Consider the following 17,078-nt stretch of genomic DNA (forward strand, 5'->3'; position numbering starts at 1 on the left):
AACTTCAAGAAGTTTGCCGTAAGTAAATGATAAAAAATGTTATCTGTTTTTGTTAAATCGAAAGAGTGTTTCCTATGAACGTTTTTCTTTTTAAACTGCTGGTCTATTGTTGTGTCTTTATGAATTAATGCTTCACAGATCACAGGTTCTTTTCCCACAATCTCTGCCGCATCAATCTCATAATTAGGATCCCTATAATACGTCTTATATGATGCATTACTTCGATCTTGCTCTTCCTCTAGTAATGCTTCACACCTAGACACCTTATAGGTTAGTTCCACAAAGTCTCTAAACTCAGTTGAGTCAAACTTCTTTCGAAGCCTAAACTCTAGACCATTTTGAGCCAAGCTCACAAATTCAAGTTCTAGTAAGATAATCCTACATTTGTTTCGTGTTCTTTTGAATCTGGCAATAAACTGAGTAACCTTTTCATCAAGCCTTTGACTCAATCTTGCCAAGTCTACCATAGACACTTCTGGCTCTGTTTGAAAGAATTGGGCATGAAATGCCTCCTCCATTTGTTGCCAAGTCTGGATAGAGCCAGGTGTAAGGTTAATATACCATACAAAGGCTCCCCCAGTTAGAGAATTTGGGAATAATCTTAACTTCATATAGTCATTATTGGTAAATTCACCGCACTAAGCCGCGAACCTAGCAATATGCTCAATCGTTGACTGCTTTCCATTCCCATAAAAAAAGGCAAAGTCTGGTATCTTGAAACCTCTTGGGTATTCATGTATCCTATCTACCCATTCTCGGTACGGTTTCCTATACACAGGAGTCTGAACCCCCCGAGCCATTGGTCCACACAACTCTCTAACAATATCAGCAATTTAGTTCCTAGGGACCATATTTTGTGCCTGTTGAACCACTACTGGAGGAACAAACACAGGATTTGGTAGACAGCCGTGTGCATGGGGTCCTCTTGGTCCATAGGGTGGTATGTTTAGGATTGGTTGTCCCTGTGGTGCTGGCTGCGGTTGAGAGTATGGGTGACCCCTTTGAGCCTGTCCTGCGAAAGGACCTGCGAAAAGTGCTGGAACAGGTGTTGTATCTCTTCCAATTGCAAGAAAACCTTCCAAACCCCCGGGTATAAATTCGAATAAAGGATTAGTGAACCCCCTCGTACCAGGTATGGCTTCGAACATGCGATTTGGAAACATCCTTACGCCATTTTCCTGTGTTGGACCAGATCCACCAATTTGCATGGCTTCACTGTTGAGTAAGGAGGCATTTTGATTTGCCACAGGCCTCGAAAGAGGCTCATACCAAGACTGAGGTGATGGTCTTTCATTGTTTTGGTTACTAGTTTGACCATTAGTATGTCAGTTACTCTGCATAGGCTGTTTATCTCTAGCCAATCTTTGTTGAGAGACATTTGAATTTTCCTCTATATATGTCTTGCGTTAGTTGGTTGATGAGTGTTCATTCGATCCAAAAAGGATGTTGCCCATCTTTCCATTGTGTGTATTAATTGTTGTCCCATAGCATCTATTAGGCCACCCCATGGGTTCATTGGTTGAGTAGATGGAACAGTGGATAGTCCAATTCCTTGGCCTCGTCCAATATTATGAACATGTGGTACTTGTTCCGAAGTGATGGTCTGTTCGACCATAGGTTCTGATAAAATAGGCGTTTTCACAGGATGTGTTATCACATTATCCTCTGGATTAGGCATTTCTACCTCTCCTTCCACGCCTTCTTCCAAACGTTCATTTTCTCATTGTCTCCTACGTTTAGCCATTTCAATTTGTCCCACTGGGCGTGCCAAAAATATATGTTGGCTTTTTGGCTTTCGAAGGTTATTTTTGTAATTATGAGCATGCCAACAAGGATCAATCAGTTCTTACAGAATATTAATTGTCAACCAATTATCAGACGATTGTGTTTTAGTTCTTTCAGCCTCAATGCAGAGGACTTTTACTGGTGGCTTTGTTTAAGAGAATTAAGCAGACAATGATTAAATCAAGAACAATTGTAGTATTTCATTAAGAAAAATGAAAGACTTACAAAGATCCAAACCAGCCTCGTAGAGGTTTACAACAACAAGCTACTTGAAAACTACTTCTATGAACGAAATGCAGTGCAGGAATTTGAAGTACAGAAATGTAAAGAACAAGAAATATAAAACTAGAAAGGAAATAAAGTAGAATAAAACTGATTTTTTGGATCTGAGTCTGGGGGGATTTTCTGGGGCCTTCTCCATCGAACTGTACTTCTAACCGTTGAACCGCTCCTCCATGATCACTGATCATGTTGCCTTATAGTTAGCTCCACTATGTCAATACCTGCAGTTAGGCTTCCCTCCTGATTTTGAATTTAAATATGAGTAACCATTAAGGCACATTATCTTGCATCTCTTTGCTGATTCAGTGTTACGCAGATCTACAACAAACCAATGCTGACTGCCACGTGTGTGATTATGATTGAAGATTTGAATTGTTTTCCTGTACTGCCCTTATTCTGCCACGTGCCGAACTGTGATTGGCTTGTACAAAATATGTAGCCAACAAAACTTCAAGGATATTTCATGAACATAACATGCATGGATTCCCTTGATCTTGAGCTTCCCAAAACATGATCAAATGCCACAAAACAACTTAAAACTTGAGGATTTCCCTAAATTAGGATAAATTTCAAACATACATCAGGAATTCTTGGAAATTTGACTCAAAATGCATAAATTATGTATGCATGCATGAATTACTTTCTCATTCCATATTCTTGACTTAATTCTCATGCTTAACCTCTAGTTCCCTTGAATTCTTGCATTAAGTAATTCAATTTCATAATTAAAGAGTTAAAGTTCTTACCTTAAGTCTTGAATTAGCTAGTAATGGAGCTATACCTCCTTAATTCTCTCAAATCTCCCCTAATTCCTTCTTAATTCTCTTCTTCCTTAAATGTCTAGCTTCCATCTCTCTCCTTCATTCTCTTACACGTTTGAGCTCAAAATAGATCTAGAGAAAAGAAGTTTTGGGTTTGATAGTGGCCTTAAATAGGCTAAGATCAAAATATCATTAGCTAGGCTTAATTGGGCATTAATTATTCTAATTTAATCGTTCCGAATCGAATTTCAATTAAGCCTGCCATAAAATTCTAAAAATCCTAATTAACACATAAATCAAGTCAATTTTTGAATCAGATGCCGATGAGGCCTTCAATTCACAAAACAAAGCATAAACATGAACAAATCTTCCTACGACAACAGATATAGACACAACTGATGCAACACACACATGCAATTTAATTTAGAATTTCGTCTTAATTATTTATTAAGCATAATTAATCATGGGTCAGCACTAATCATGGGTCGGGGTTGTTACATTATGTCCCCACAACTGTTGAGTGGTAAATAAAATTAGAACAAATTGTGAATAGAGTTACAATGAATGGTCAGTGATAAATAAAAATATTAATTTTAAATTATTAAATAATGAATTTTAATCAAAATATAAAAATGAAAAAATTTATTAGACTTAACACTCAATAAGACACTATTTCATTTGACTTGATTTACTACTCAATTAAATGTCATTTACTACTTAACGATTGTACTTGACTTATTGCTCAATTAAATCTTACTTATTACTTAATGAGACTCCGCTTACTAATAAATTAAATCACATTTATTATTTAATGAGACTCTACTCACTGCTTGTTCATACTCTACTTATTACTCCATCAAACTTGACAGTACTACTTAATAAGACCCTGCTACTATTGATTTGTAAATAGAATGAGAATAAATTGATTAGAGTTCACTTAGTATTGAAAAAAATGCCACTTGATTTGATTTGATTTACTACTCAATTAAATCAATCTTACTATTTAATGATTGGACTACCATTCAATTAAATCTTACTTATTATTTAATGAGGTTCTATTTAGTAGTAAATTAAATGTCATTTACTGCTTGTAAGTGGAACTTCATTAAGTAGTAAGTGGAGTATAGTGAAGTTGTAAGTGAAACCTCATTGAGTGATAAGTGGAGTATAGTGAAGTAACAAGTGGAAACTCATTGAGTAGTAAGTGACATGTAATGAAATAATAAGTGGAAACTCGTTGAGTAGTAAATGAAGTTTAGTAAAATAGTAACTTAAAACTAATTAAATAGTAAAATAGAGTCAAGTGAAGTAAGTGAAAATTTATTAAGTAGAGTCTAGTGAAATAGTAAGTGGAAGTTCATTAAATAATATGTGAAAGTGACTTTATTTACTACTCAAAAAATTCCATTTACTACTCTATAATTTTTCATTTACTACTTCATTACAATTCACTATTACTCAATGAGGTTTTACTTACTTCTTTCTTTAGTTACTGTTTAAATAAACTCCACTTACTAGTTTGCTAGACTTGACTTACTAGTTACTACATCATGATAAGTTGACTTGAATTGTTACTCAATGAGATTCTATTTATGATTTGATTAGACTTCACTTATTATTCAGTTAAACCATACTTACTATTTAATGAGTTCCTACTTATTATTGCATAATACTTCATTTACTACTCAGTTAACTTTCACTTACTATTTCATTCAACTTTACTTACTACTCAATTAAACCTAACTTACTACTTTATAAATTTTTACTTATTACTCCATTAGACTTTAGTTATTACTTAATGAGTTTCCATTTATTATTCAATCAAACTATACTTACTACTTAATTAAACATGGCTTACTAATAAATAAAATAGATTTAAGTTACTAGTCAATGAAATTATACTTATTATTTTATTAAACTTGACTTAAAATTTTAAGAGCTCTACTTTTCCTTTAACTTAGTGAAATGATTTTCCAACAAAATGTTAAAATTTATAAATTAAAAATGTCACATAATGTTAAAATAAAAGAGAGATAGAGACATGTATAAATTATTACTTGAAAATTACCTTCAATTTGTAAAATATAAATCACTCTCTTTCACTTATTCTTTGTGAAAAAATATGGGAAAAACACAATCTTATTCATATGTATGACAATGAGTTGAGAGTTCTTCTATATCTTCCTAATTACATATATTAGCAATTATTGTTTTCAAGTGTTGCCGGTAAAAGAAAGTATTCATTTATTATAATTAATAAATATTGACAAATGAGAAATCTTTCCAAGTTATTTTATTATATTTTATTTTTAACTCATGCTTTACAATATTTTAGATATTAAAAAATATTATAAAGAAGACTTATGAATTTTATGGAGAAAAAAAATTCATTATTGATATTAAATTGATAAAAAAAATTATGAATTTATAAAAGTTTGTAAAAGATTTTTTTACAAGAAATTCATATATGTTATTATATAAAATATACAAAATTTATAAGTAATAAATAAAAATATGAATGTCAAATTCTTAAATAGTAATTACTGTTTTGATGTGTTGTAGATAAAAAAAAGTAACTATTTTAAATTAATTTAAAAAAAAATAAATTTAAATAACTTACAATTTTAAAAAAAATTTGTTTATAATTTTTTTATTTTTTATTTATTTTAAATATTATATGAAAAATTATTTTTTCACAATAATAACTATTTTAAAAAATTAGTAAATTTTAACAAATTTTAATAAATTAATATTTACATATCATATTTTACTTTTTACAAATCATAACAAGACAAAATATAGAGGAAAAATAGTTAAATATGTTGTGTCATTAGTTTTATTTATTTAAATTAATTTAAAATTCAAAAGAAAATACAATTTTCAAGAAAGGGCACATTTTCATGAATTCCTTTTTACCTACTTATGTTCTAATTAATCCACATTATTTTTTTATATTCCAATAAGTCTTATCTGTGACATAGTTATCAAAATATCCCTAATAATATTTATATTTACAATATGAATGTTCCGTAATGTGAATATTGACACTATTAATGTGAATATGCACATCGTCAATGTGAATATTGACACCATCAATGTGAATGTTAACATGTCAATGTGAATATATGAATGTTCACATCACCAAATTGCTAACCATTAAAAAATATTCATAAGGGTAGAAATGTACATAAAATACCTTAAATATAAGAATTAGGATTTGGTAGATCAACTATCCAAATAATAGAACATATTAGAATATAAGAATATCTTATTAACTAATTAGAATATAAATACTTGAAATATGATTTTTTAATAAATTTGCCTTCAAGAAATGAAAGTGATCTGTTTAGCAAGTAATATTTTAAATAGTAAGTTTATTCATAACAAATAGTAAGTGAATGAATAGCAAATGATAAGTATATTTGTAGCAACCGGCAAGTTAACATTATTTTTTTTAATTTCAAAATTACGAAAACTATTCTACTTTTTGAAAAACTACCTTATTTTTTTTATATAGTTTTACCAACTATTCATCCTATTTAAATTTAATAATTTATATTTTTTTATATGGGTGTTTGAAAAGTTACTATTTTAATTTTTTGACTATTTTAAGAGGTTAAAATTTTTGTGTTTAGAAAAGTAATTAACTTTTTTTATAATTAGCTATGATATTTATAAAAAAAATAAAATAATTATAAATTTAATATGACATTTTATATTATTAACTATTTTAATCTATTTATCACCTAGTGCTATTTTACCAAAAAAACAAACTACTACTCAAACACTCCAATGTACCATACATAAAAATCACTTTCATGTGTGTTGAATTTTCCATTTGATATAGGCTGACCGGTTCAAGCAGTACTACTTTGAAGTCCCCGTTTCAGCCACATGGTCCCACCATAAGGGAAAAAAAATTACTACTTATGATGGGACGTGTTTTCAACTTAGTAATAATATAAAAATTATTGTGAAGCGAGTATCAGTGTCTAATTCTAGGTCAACGATAGATAAATCTTAAAATATAAAAAGTGTTTTGAAAAGTTAGTAGAAAGTTAATTTTTAATTTTTTTAATTAAAAAAATTAATTTTTTAAATAGTGATTTGGATAAAAAAAATTAATTTTTTTGACTAAAAAAAATTAAAAATTAACCTTTTGCTAGCTTGCCAAAGCAAACATAATTTTCTGAATTGTTTAATTTTTTTATGTATCTAAAAATTTTATTAGAGTACAAATTAAACAAAAAGTTAGTTATTTGCATATTTGGATTAAATTTTTAAAGGATAAAAGTGAGTTTCTCTAAAGATAAAATTATACATTTGAATAATTTGCATTATAGAGAATTTAGAATTTTCACTCCTAAAACAAATCTCACATTACGAAAAAAAAAAAATGTGACACTTCAATAAAGTAACACTCATAAGTTGAAATTATACATTTGTTCAAAACTTTTATTAAGAAATTTGTGTACTCTTTTTGAAATGATTTAAATAATCTCACATCCTTTTAAAATGGTCTGAAGAATCTTATATCTTTTTTTTAGAGTGCTACATTGGAGTATTACATTTAAAAAAAATACACCAATAATTTTTTTTTGTTATATTGGAGTGTTACATTAAATTTTTTTTTGAGTGTTATGTTTGGAAAAAATACACTAATTTTTGTAAGTGTTATATTGAAGTGCTACGTTTGAGTGTTATATTGGAGTGTTAAGATTTGAAATTATACATTTGCCTAAAGTTTACTAAGAGATTTTTGTACTGCTTTTGAAATGCTTGAAGAATCTACATCATTCTCATATAAAAATTCATCACAAATTTAATTCTCATAAATTGTGTACATTATCTTTCTAGCACAAAAGAATAAGAATAGAAAGAAACATAATAGAAATAAGCCTCCGTTTGGGAAGTGAGTTGGCTTTTTATCTTTTTTGACTATTTGAGCCTGGGCTCAAAAGTTTGGTTTGGGAAGAGCTTTTTTACTTTTTTGACTTTTTTTGTGAGAAAAGAGTGTAATGATTATGGGTTGGACGTGATGTTTTGTCTGTTGTGGTTCAAATAGCCTATTCTGTCTTTTGTGGTTCAAAGAGCCCAAATGAGCTGTTCCCAAACGACACCTAAAAGTATAATCATAAATCTAATTTTTAAATAATATATTAAAATCTATCTTTCTAAAATCAATTTGACTAATTGGTCTATAAAAAAATCTTTTTGACTAAATAGATCATCATTCCTTAAAATGGAATTTATAGATAAATTTTCCTTAATTCTATTAACTATAAATAATAATAATTATAAAATGGACTTAAGTTGAAATTTGAGCCAATGACTTTAAATTATTATTATTTTTAACTGGGATTTTAAAATTAATTTAATGAGTACATTTATCATCGTATTTAATGAGTAAATTTACCACTATACCTTTATTCATTAGAACAAATTACATTTTCCAAAAAACAAAAAAAAATGGACCTTGTTAACCATTTAAATTAGGGGAAAATTAGTCTAAAGTCCCTCTTCCATTTTCAGTAATGAAAGAGGTCCACAATATTATTTTATAATGTGTAAAGTTCCTCACTCCCGCTTTCTCGTTCTTAACCTCTACACATCGCCTCTCTCTAAAACTCTCTCCCTCCTCTCTTCCATATCCAAACCTCTACACAATGATTTGGGAACTATAAAATTTGAGACCAGTATACATATACATATATATAATGAAATTACAAAAGCATTGAGGTGCAAGTGGTGGTCTATACTGTAGTGCACATTGCCTCTCTCTCCAACCACTTCTATTTCCTTTCTCTTGGAAAAGCCAACCACCACCGCCTCCTCAATCTTCTCCGTCCCTCTCTCTTCCTCATTTGTCATAGACTAGGGCTAAGCAAAGAATTCGTGAAATTCGTAATCCAGTCCAATCCAGTCCAATCCGATAGGTTTGGATTGATTTTTTGAATCCGTGGTTTGGTTCCGGATTGAAGAGTTAAAAATTAGTCCACGGATTGGTTCCGGATTGAACCCCACGGTTCCGGATTGGAACCGATCCAGACCGTATGCAAATAGTCTATATTTTTATTATACATCCTCTCTCATAGTATCTTCTCTTATTCTATATAAAACCTAAACTCAAACCTAAACCCGTATAATATCTTCTTTTATTACTTTTGTTTGTTAATTTTTAGTTTTAATTTATAATAGTCTAAATTTTTATGGTGAAACCAATTTTCTTAGGGTTGTTTAAATTCTAAAATAGTATGTTGTTATTATAGAAAAACATGTTGCTATTGTGAAACTAATATAGCGTTATGTTTATGTTTTTATGAAATTAAAGTGCTATATATATATATATATTTTTATTATTATTTAATTACGTGAATCCGTGGTCCTAAGCTGATCAAATCCATGTTTAAATGGGTTGGTTCCATGATTTAAACAGATTGGATTGGTTTCAATTTTTTAGGAACCGTAAACAACGGATTGGTCTTAGTTTTACCCCAATTCGGACCATGCTCAACCCTATCGCAGACCACCGCCTCCGCCGACTAACCATCATCACCGCCGTTCTTTTCGTTTGCCTCTCTCCTTCTGGATCTATCGCCATGCTTCCTTGCCGTCGAGCCATCACAAGAGATTTGTAGATCAACCTCAAATCCATAAATCTGCATGTTTATCGTCTTCTTTGTTGTCGTCGCAAGTAGCGATGACACTGAGTGGTTCGTTGAAGAGGATGTTGAGCAGGAATATATCAGAGCATTAAATTCATTCATCAATGTCGTCATTTGTTGATGAATCAGACGAGAGAGAGAGAGAGAGAGATGAGAAAGAAATCATCAGTTCCATCATTCATCAATGTCGTCCATTGTTGAGCATAAAAGTTCTGGTTCAATGTATCAAATACATTTTGTGCACTACTTTTTGATTAAATTATAGACATGCAAATCAGAGAAAATTTGTGAAGAAACTCAGATGATGGCTAGAGAAAATCACAGTGGTGAGTATATGATTTGGTCAGAGAAATTTGGGAATTTTTCTAATTTGGAGAGAATTTCTCTATGAAGTCACCAGAGAAATTCTCTGTGAACCAAAATTCTCTGTGAAGTCTAGAGAAAATTCGACCAGAGTGAATTTCTCTAAATTGAATTTTCTCTGGTTTGGACCAAAGAATTTCTCTGGATTAAATTGAATTTTCTTTAGTTTTGGACCAAAGAATTTCACTTGATTGAATTTTTTCTAGTTTTGGACTAAAGAATTTCACTGGATTGAATTTTCTTTGGTTGAATTTTCTCTGGTTTGACTTGAGGGACCTTAGACATTATGAAAATATTGAATGTCCTTTATGATATAATGTCTTAATACCAGAGACCTTTTAAAAAAATCCCCTTAAATTAGCCCAAAGACCGTATACATCAGTTTGAGAATTTACAAAAAAAAATTCACTTTGCTTGATTTGAGTTTTCTAAAAACACTTAATAGAAAATTATGTTTTCTTATTTTTCGTATTTTTTTTATTTTTATTGAATTTTTTTAATATTTTAGGCAATTTTTTTTAAAAAAATTTTAGACACACCTAACAAAAATACACTTAAAAAGTATAATTTCGTGAAAAGAATATTTAAAAAAATCACTAAATATCAAAATATGAAAATTCAGTATATTTTTTATATTTTTTGTGTATTTATTAATTTTTTGAAATATTTTTTCACAAATATTTTACTTTTTAGATACATCTAAGTAATGTACATCTAAAAAAGTAAAAAAAAAATGCTTGAAATTTTAAAAATATTTACTAAAAACAAAAAAACATAAAAAACAAAAGCTTAGTTTTCAAAAAACTAAATTTTAAAAACTGAAACCAAACACGCTGATGAAAAATAATTTTTTTGACCTTTTAAACAAACAAAAAAAGAAAAAAAGAAGCTTTTTTAATGGATCCCAAACAACCCCTAAGAAGCTAAGGCCCCGTTTGATTTCAGAGGTAGAATTGAGGGGAATTGATAGTGAGGGGATTAATGGTGAGGGGATTGTCAGTGAGAGGATTGATAGTGAGGGGATTAAGTAAAATTGTGTTTGTTTTGATGATAGTTGTTAGTGTAGGGATTGTTAAATTATTTTTATATAAAATAATAAAACAAATAAAAAAATACAAAAAATATTAAACATTAATGTTTTAAAAAAAATGCCCAACATGTAAAAAAAATTTAAAAAATAAAATAAAATAAAATAAATTTAGAAAAAATAAAACAAATAAAATAATAATTTTTACTTAACAAAAAATACAAAAAATTGAACATTAATGTTCAAAAAAAAAATGTCCGACATGTAAAAAATAAAATAAAAAATAAATGAAAATAATAAATTTCTAGTCTGCCGGATTATTTTTCTAATACCAAGTCCTAGAGACCCATCCGAATCCCCTTAGAGAAGCCCATCTTAATTCAGAGCTCACAATCAATCTCATCACTGTCTCTCAAAACAAACATAAAATTAATAGGTCCCACCTTACTACCAATCTTAATTCCTCTCTAACTCTGCAAACAAACAAACGAGCCTAAAGGATTTGACTCCCTCATGAGCCTTGTTTATCAATTATCTTTCGGGCTTTTACTTTTTAAAATTTTGAATTTTCATATATATATATATATATGGAAAATGCTATGGACCCCAAACAAATTACCAAATTTTCTACCAAACGTCTCACATTGGTATGGGATCCACACAAATCAAATGTGTATGGGTCCCACACCCATGTGAGAGATTTGGTAGAAAATTTGGTAATTTGTTTGGGGTCCCTAGCATAACTCTATATATATATATATATATATATATAACCCTTTAAGATTTGGTTTGGTTTTATTTTCAAAATTTGTTTTTTGATTTTTTTTTAAATCAAAATTAGTTTGGCAAAAATAAATACCAAAAAATAATTTTAAAATTTTTAAAATTTATTTTTGTCTCAAAAAAAATTATATGAAAATGATAAGAGCTTTCTTTTTTTTCATGAAATTAGTTTTTTGTTTTATTTTTTTAAAGAAAATAGATTTTGAAACGAAATCAAAGGAAATTTAAAAGGGAAAAATTAGTGAAACTTCCCTCTTCAATTTTGTCTAATCAAAGAGGTCCAAGATATATTTTTTTTTTTATTTAGCTAAGGTCTCTCAATATTTTCACAGAAAAAATTTAATTTAGGAAAATTTTGACTCAGAGAAATTTTGCCCTGACTGAAAATTGAAATTTCTTTGAGTCGAGCGAAATTTCTCTGAGTCAAAATTTCTCTATGAAAAAGTTGAGGATTTTAACTACTATGAAAATATTGTATGTCCTTTATTTTATAAAATTTTAATATCATGGATCTTAAAAAAAATTCCCATTTAAAGATTTATATATATATATATATAAGTAAGAATAAATATTTATTGAAAAAATCGCACATAGTTTTTGTTTGGTATCACTTATAAGTTAGTTTAGTAATCATAATTTTTTAGATTATTAAATTAAAAGAAATAATTATTAAATTAAAAGAAATAAAATAAATTGTAAATATGTTTGGTCCGCATCTCATAATTTATGAAAAAAGTCGAACAAATTTGGTGAAATAAGTTGTCACATAGGTTTTTTTTTTTTTTTTTCTTTGGGTAAGTATCAGTAATTTTTTTATCATGTAAATATTCAGAATACCAACAAGTTATAAGTGAAACAAAAAATATATTAGTTCTTTTGTCCAGACGCATTAAACTTTATAAATAAAGTTAGTAATTGTAACTTAAGAATATAAATGTTTTTAGCCAAATAAATTGAAAAGTTTAAATAAGTTATAATCTAAAATTGGAATCAAATCAGCTTTTTCTTAAGCAAATAAGTTAAATAAGTTGCATTAGGCCATCTCCAACGGTGCATCAAATCCAGCATCAAATTTGAAATTTAATGAAAAAGCCACTGTTTGTGTTTCCAATAGTTTCACCAAATTAATATCAAAATGAGAACAGAACAAAACTTTCATCAAACTGAGAACAAGCTCGCGATTTTCAGTATTTCACCGTGCTATAACGTTGAGGTGGGCCAACCGGTCAACCAACCGGATGTTTGGCCGGTTGACCCACCAGTTAACCGGTTCCTTTTCAAATAGGTAGGTTCAAACAGGGTCAAAAAGGTTCAAACAGGTTGAAAAAAAAAATTATTGCCTTATCGGCTGACCGGGCGGTCGACCCACTAGATGACCCTAACCTTTTGATGCACCGTTGGAGCAAGCCATATCAGATTGAGAAAATAAGCTATTTTTTTACTCAGATTTGGTGAAAAAAGTAATAAACCGTTGGAGATGCTCTTCGGTCATCTTCAACGCTGCACCAAATCTATCACCAAATTCAAATTTAGTGAAAATTTTCCTTTTTTTCTACTCCAATGATTTCATCAAACCTATATCAAATTAAGAATATAAAAAATATTTTACCAAACTGGGGATGTCTGGCACATTTTAGCATTTTACTGTGCATAGCTGTTGAGGATTTGACTCACCGGACGACCGGCCGGATGTCCATACGGTCATCATCTTGCTTGAAAACTTCCCACAACAGAGCAATGGTTTGGACGCCTGGAGGAATGTCCTTCCAAACAACCAATGTGCCAACAGGCTTGCAAAGTGTTGTTTGCTTTTTGTGGCACCATGACCAAATTCCTTACCAACAGTGATGCATGGATAGCAAAGGCAAATGCATTGCATGTAGATTCAAATTTGTACTCAAATTAGTCGTTGATTTTGCAGGGTACAGCTCCAATAAGGTTACTGTTGGTTTTACAGAGGATTTCACAAAGTTACCGTTGCTGTGGTCTATAAAATAAGGCTGATTTGTTTTTCAATTTCACAAAATTTACAGATACAGATGACGATGCATTCTAAAACGTCTCAAAAATGTTGCAGGTGAATAAATTGGATTTGCTGCAAAATAAATTGCAAACAATCGATCATGACCTTTCCTTTTTTCACGACGTATGTATTTATGTTCTATAACAGAACCACCTCTTTTCTTTGATTGATCACTTGCTTTCAGAAATCTGTATCATACTAGCATTATTTATCTCATAAAGACCCAGAAGTGCAACAATTTTTTCATTATTAAAGGATGAGGAAGAAGAAGAGGATGAAAAATCAGTGAACATATAATAAATTGTGCTACTCATTATGCTATGGTTTTTAGTTAAGGGTTGGTTCCAGATACAACGTTGTTTGCTGGGTTTATATAGTATATGGTTTAATCTGTTTATATCTATTTTTGAGAGAAATAATTAATGAAGGCAAAAATGAATGGAAAATATTTAATAGAGGGAAAAAGAATAGCAAAGGAATTGATGAAAAATAGAGGGAAACAGGTTTTTCGCGTTTACTCTTACTGGTCGATTGGCCGAATGGCCGGTCGGTTGTCCCCCTGACGACTTGCGTTTTGCTGACAGCCAAAAATTCACTGTTAGAGAGCTAAATATCAAATAGAGGAATTTCTCAAATTTATACTCAGATTTGATGAAATATTTGATACATTGTTGGAGATGCCCTTATAAATACGACCAAACGAGCTACAATAATAAAAAATTTGATAAACAAATAAAGAGAAAATTACAAAAAATAATTACAGGGTTTGGCTTTTGTTAAAAAAAACCTAAGTTATCAATTTAAATTTTAATATTTCGATTTGTATTCAGTTTAAACCATTTATCTATTTTTACCATGTAAAATTGACGAAAAAAATAATATTTTAGCCATTAAACTCAATATAAATGTAAATAAAATATCAAAAATATCATTTCTAATTGAGTGTAATTGCTAAAATACTGCTTTTTTTTATTATTAATTACTTAACTAAAATAAAAAGGGCAAACCTTGATTTTTTTTTTTGGTTGTAATTTTTCCATATATAAATAAATATATATATATATATATATATAAAAGCTGTCCAAACGGAGCTTACAAAATAGCCACTCAAGGAATACCAACCCTAAACTCTAAAAAAAATTAGTGTATTTAGTTTCAGTTTTATAAAAATTAAGTTTTTTTGTTTTTTGTATTTTTTGTTTTTAATAAATATTTTTAAAATTATAAGTAATTTTTTTAATTTTTTAGATGCACATTGCTTAGATATATCTAAATATTAAAATATTTGTAAAAAAATATTTCAAAAAATTAATAAATACACAAAAATACAAAAAAAAATTGATTTTTCATATTTTGGGGTATTTAGTGTATTTTTTAAAGATTTTTTCCCACAAATATTATGCTTTTTAAGTATATTTATGTTAAGTGTATCTAAAAATTAAAAAAAATTGCTTAAAATATTAAAAAAATCATTAAAATACGAAAAATAAAAAAAAAATTTAAATGATTTTTTGTAAATCAGAACCAAACAATGTTTGGGAAGCAACTTTTTTGATTTTTTTGGGCTAAAATAGCATTAAAAGACAAAATAGACTAAAATAGTTAATAACACAAAATATCACATTAAATCCATAATCATTTTACTTTTTTATTTCACAAACATCACATCTAACAACAAAAAAATCCAACTATTTTTTCAAATACAAAAATTTTAACCTGCTAAAATAACAAAAATTTATAATAACCTACTAAAATAATAACTTCCCACGCACTCATAATATTTGCTCCAAATCTGTGAACTTGTTGCCCAAAACCAAACCCTAATTTTTGTCAAAAGCAACAATCATTACATAAAATTGCAAACCCAACCCACATACTCAAATTTGAATTTTACATCATCAGACTAGCGATAGGGACAGTTATACCCTCCATCACTGGACACTATTTACCGTGCTACTTCAACAAACCATGCCCTAATTACGCACACCCAGTTGACTGCTGATAACCGGTGAAATCTCCCTCCGATAACCGGAAACACAGGTTTCTAAAAATTTAAATAATAATCATAATAATAATAACATCAATTTTATTCTCTAAATTATCATTAATTATTTTTTTAACGTATTTATCCCCTTGTTTTGATAATAAACTTTTTATAATGAATTTTTATATGTATTTTGTGTTTGTGGAATGACTATTTGATATTAGTAATGATGTTAGTAAATTTATCAAAGCGATAAATAATTTTAATATTTTCAGTTTTGTTTGTGAGTTCTTATTTATTTTAATTTATTTGTGTTAATTTGCACTGAAATATGATGTCAAAAGTGTAAATAATTGATTTGTATTTTTTAAAAAATGTTTTGAAATAATAAATTTACTACTAAAAATTAAAATAAAACATTTTGATAAATATAAGTCTAATCTACAAAATCAGCTCGTAACTGTTTGTTATTTTTATCTATTTAACCTCAATTGGAGACCATTCTACAAATCATCAATTATGAAAAATAGGGCTTATTTGGGAAGCCACTAAATAAGCTGTTTTTGGTTTATTTATTTATTTGGATCATATCACTTCTATATTTTTTTGTTGTTGTACATTCTTTCATAAAAACAAAAAAATCACTTTATAAGTCATACTCAAAACTTGGGATGCAATCGGTTCAGTACAGTCGGTATTTAGGTAAAAATTTTCACAAAACTGATAAATGTTGGTTTATTATTTTAAGTACCGATATAGACCGTTTTTTTCATCAAATCGCATCAAATCACACAAATTGAAATAGTTCGGTTTAATCGATTTATGATCTCTCAAATTCAAGCCCTTTTTTTGTACAGTCACTCATTTATATAAAAATATTAAATTAGTCATTTGTTAATCATTTCAAACATATCAAATCCTTCAATTCAATAAAATATTTTATAATTTCTAGACTAATAAAAATATAAACAGAAAATAGAAATAATAAATACTAAGCTTTTAAGAACGGTGAGTTAGAGCTTAGTATTTATTATTACTATTTTCTGAATAGCATCAGATTTATTATACTAAGCTTAGTAATAATTTCAAGATTTATTTTCTAGATTTAGATTTAGTAAAGCTTTAATAAATCTAGATTTATTTTAGTAAAGCTTAGAGCTAAATCTAGATTACTAAGGCCTCATTTGCATTACTAAATAATCTAGATTACTTAATAATAACATCATTTCAAAATTTAAGTATATCATTAAATTATTCAAATTTTAAAATGATATTTTTTGATTTAGAATTGTTTTTAATTGGACTACTCAACTGAAATTAGAAGTTTTAGGAGGAATAGATGAAATTGATAATTTAAAATTGAAAATAATAATAATAATAATAATTCCAACAGTGCTATATACAC

The sequence above is a fragment of the Camellia sinensis genome, chromosome 11 (genome assembly GCF_055761805.1).
Source record: "Camellia sinensis isolate YWXY chromosome 11, ASM5576180v1, whole genome shotgun sequence".
Lineage (NCBI taxonomy): Eukaryota > Viridiplantae > Streptophyta > Magnoliopsida > Ericales > Theaceae > Camellia > Camellia sinensis.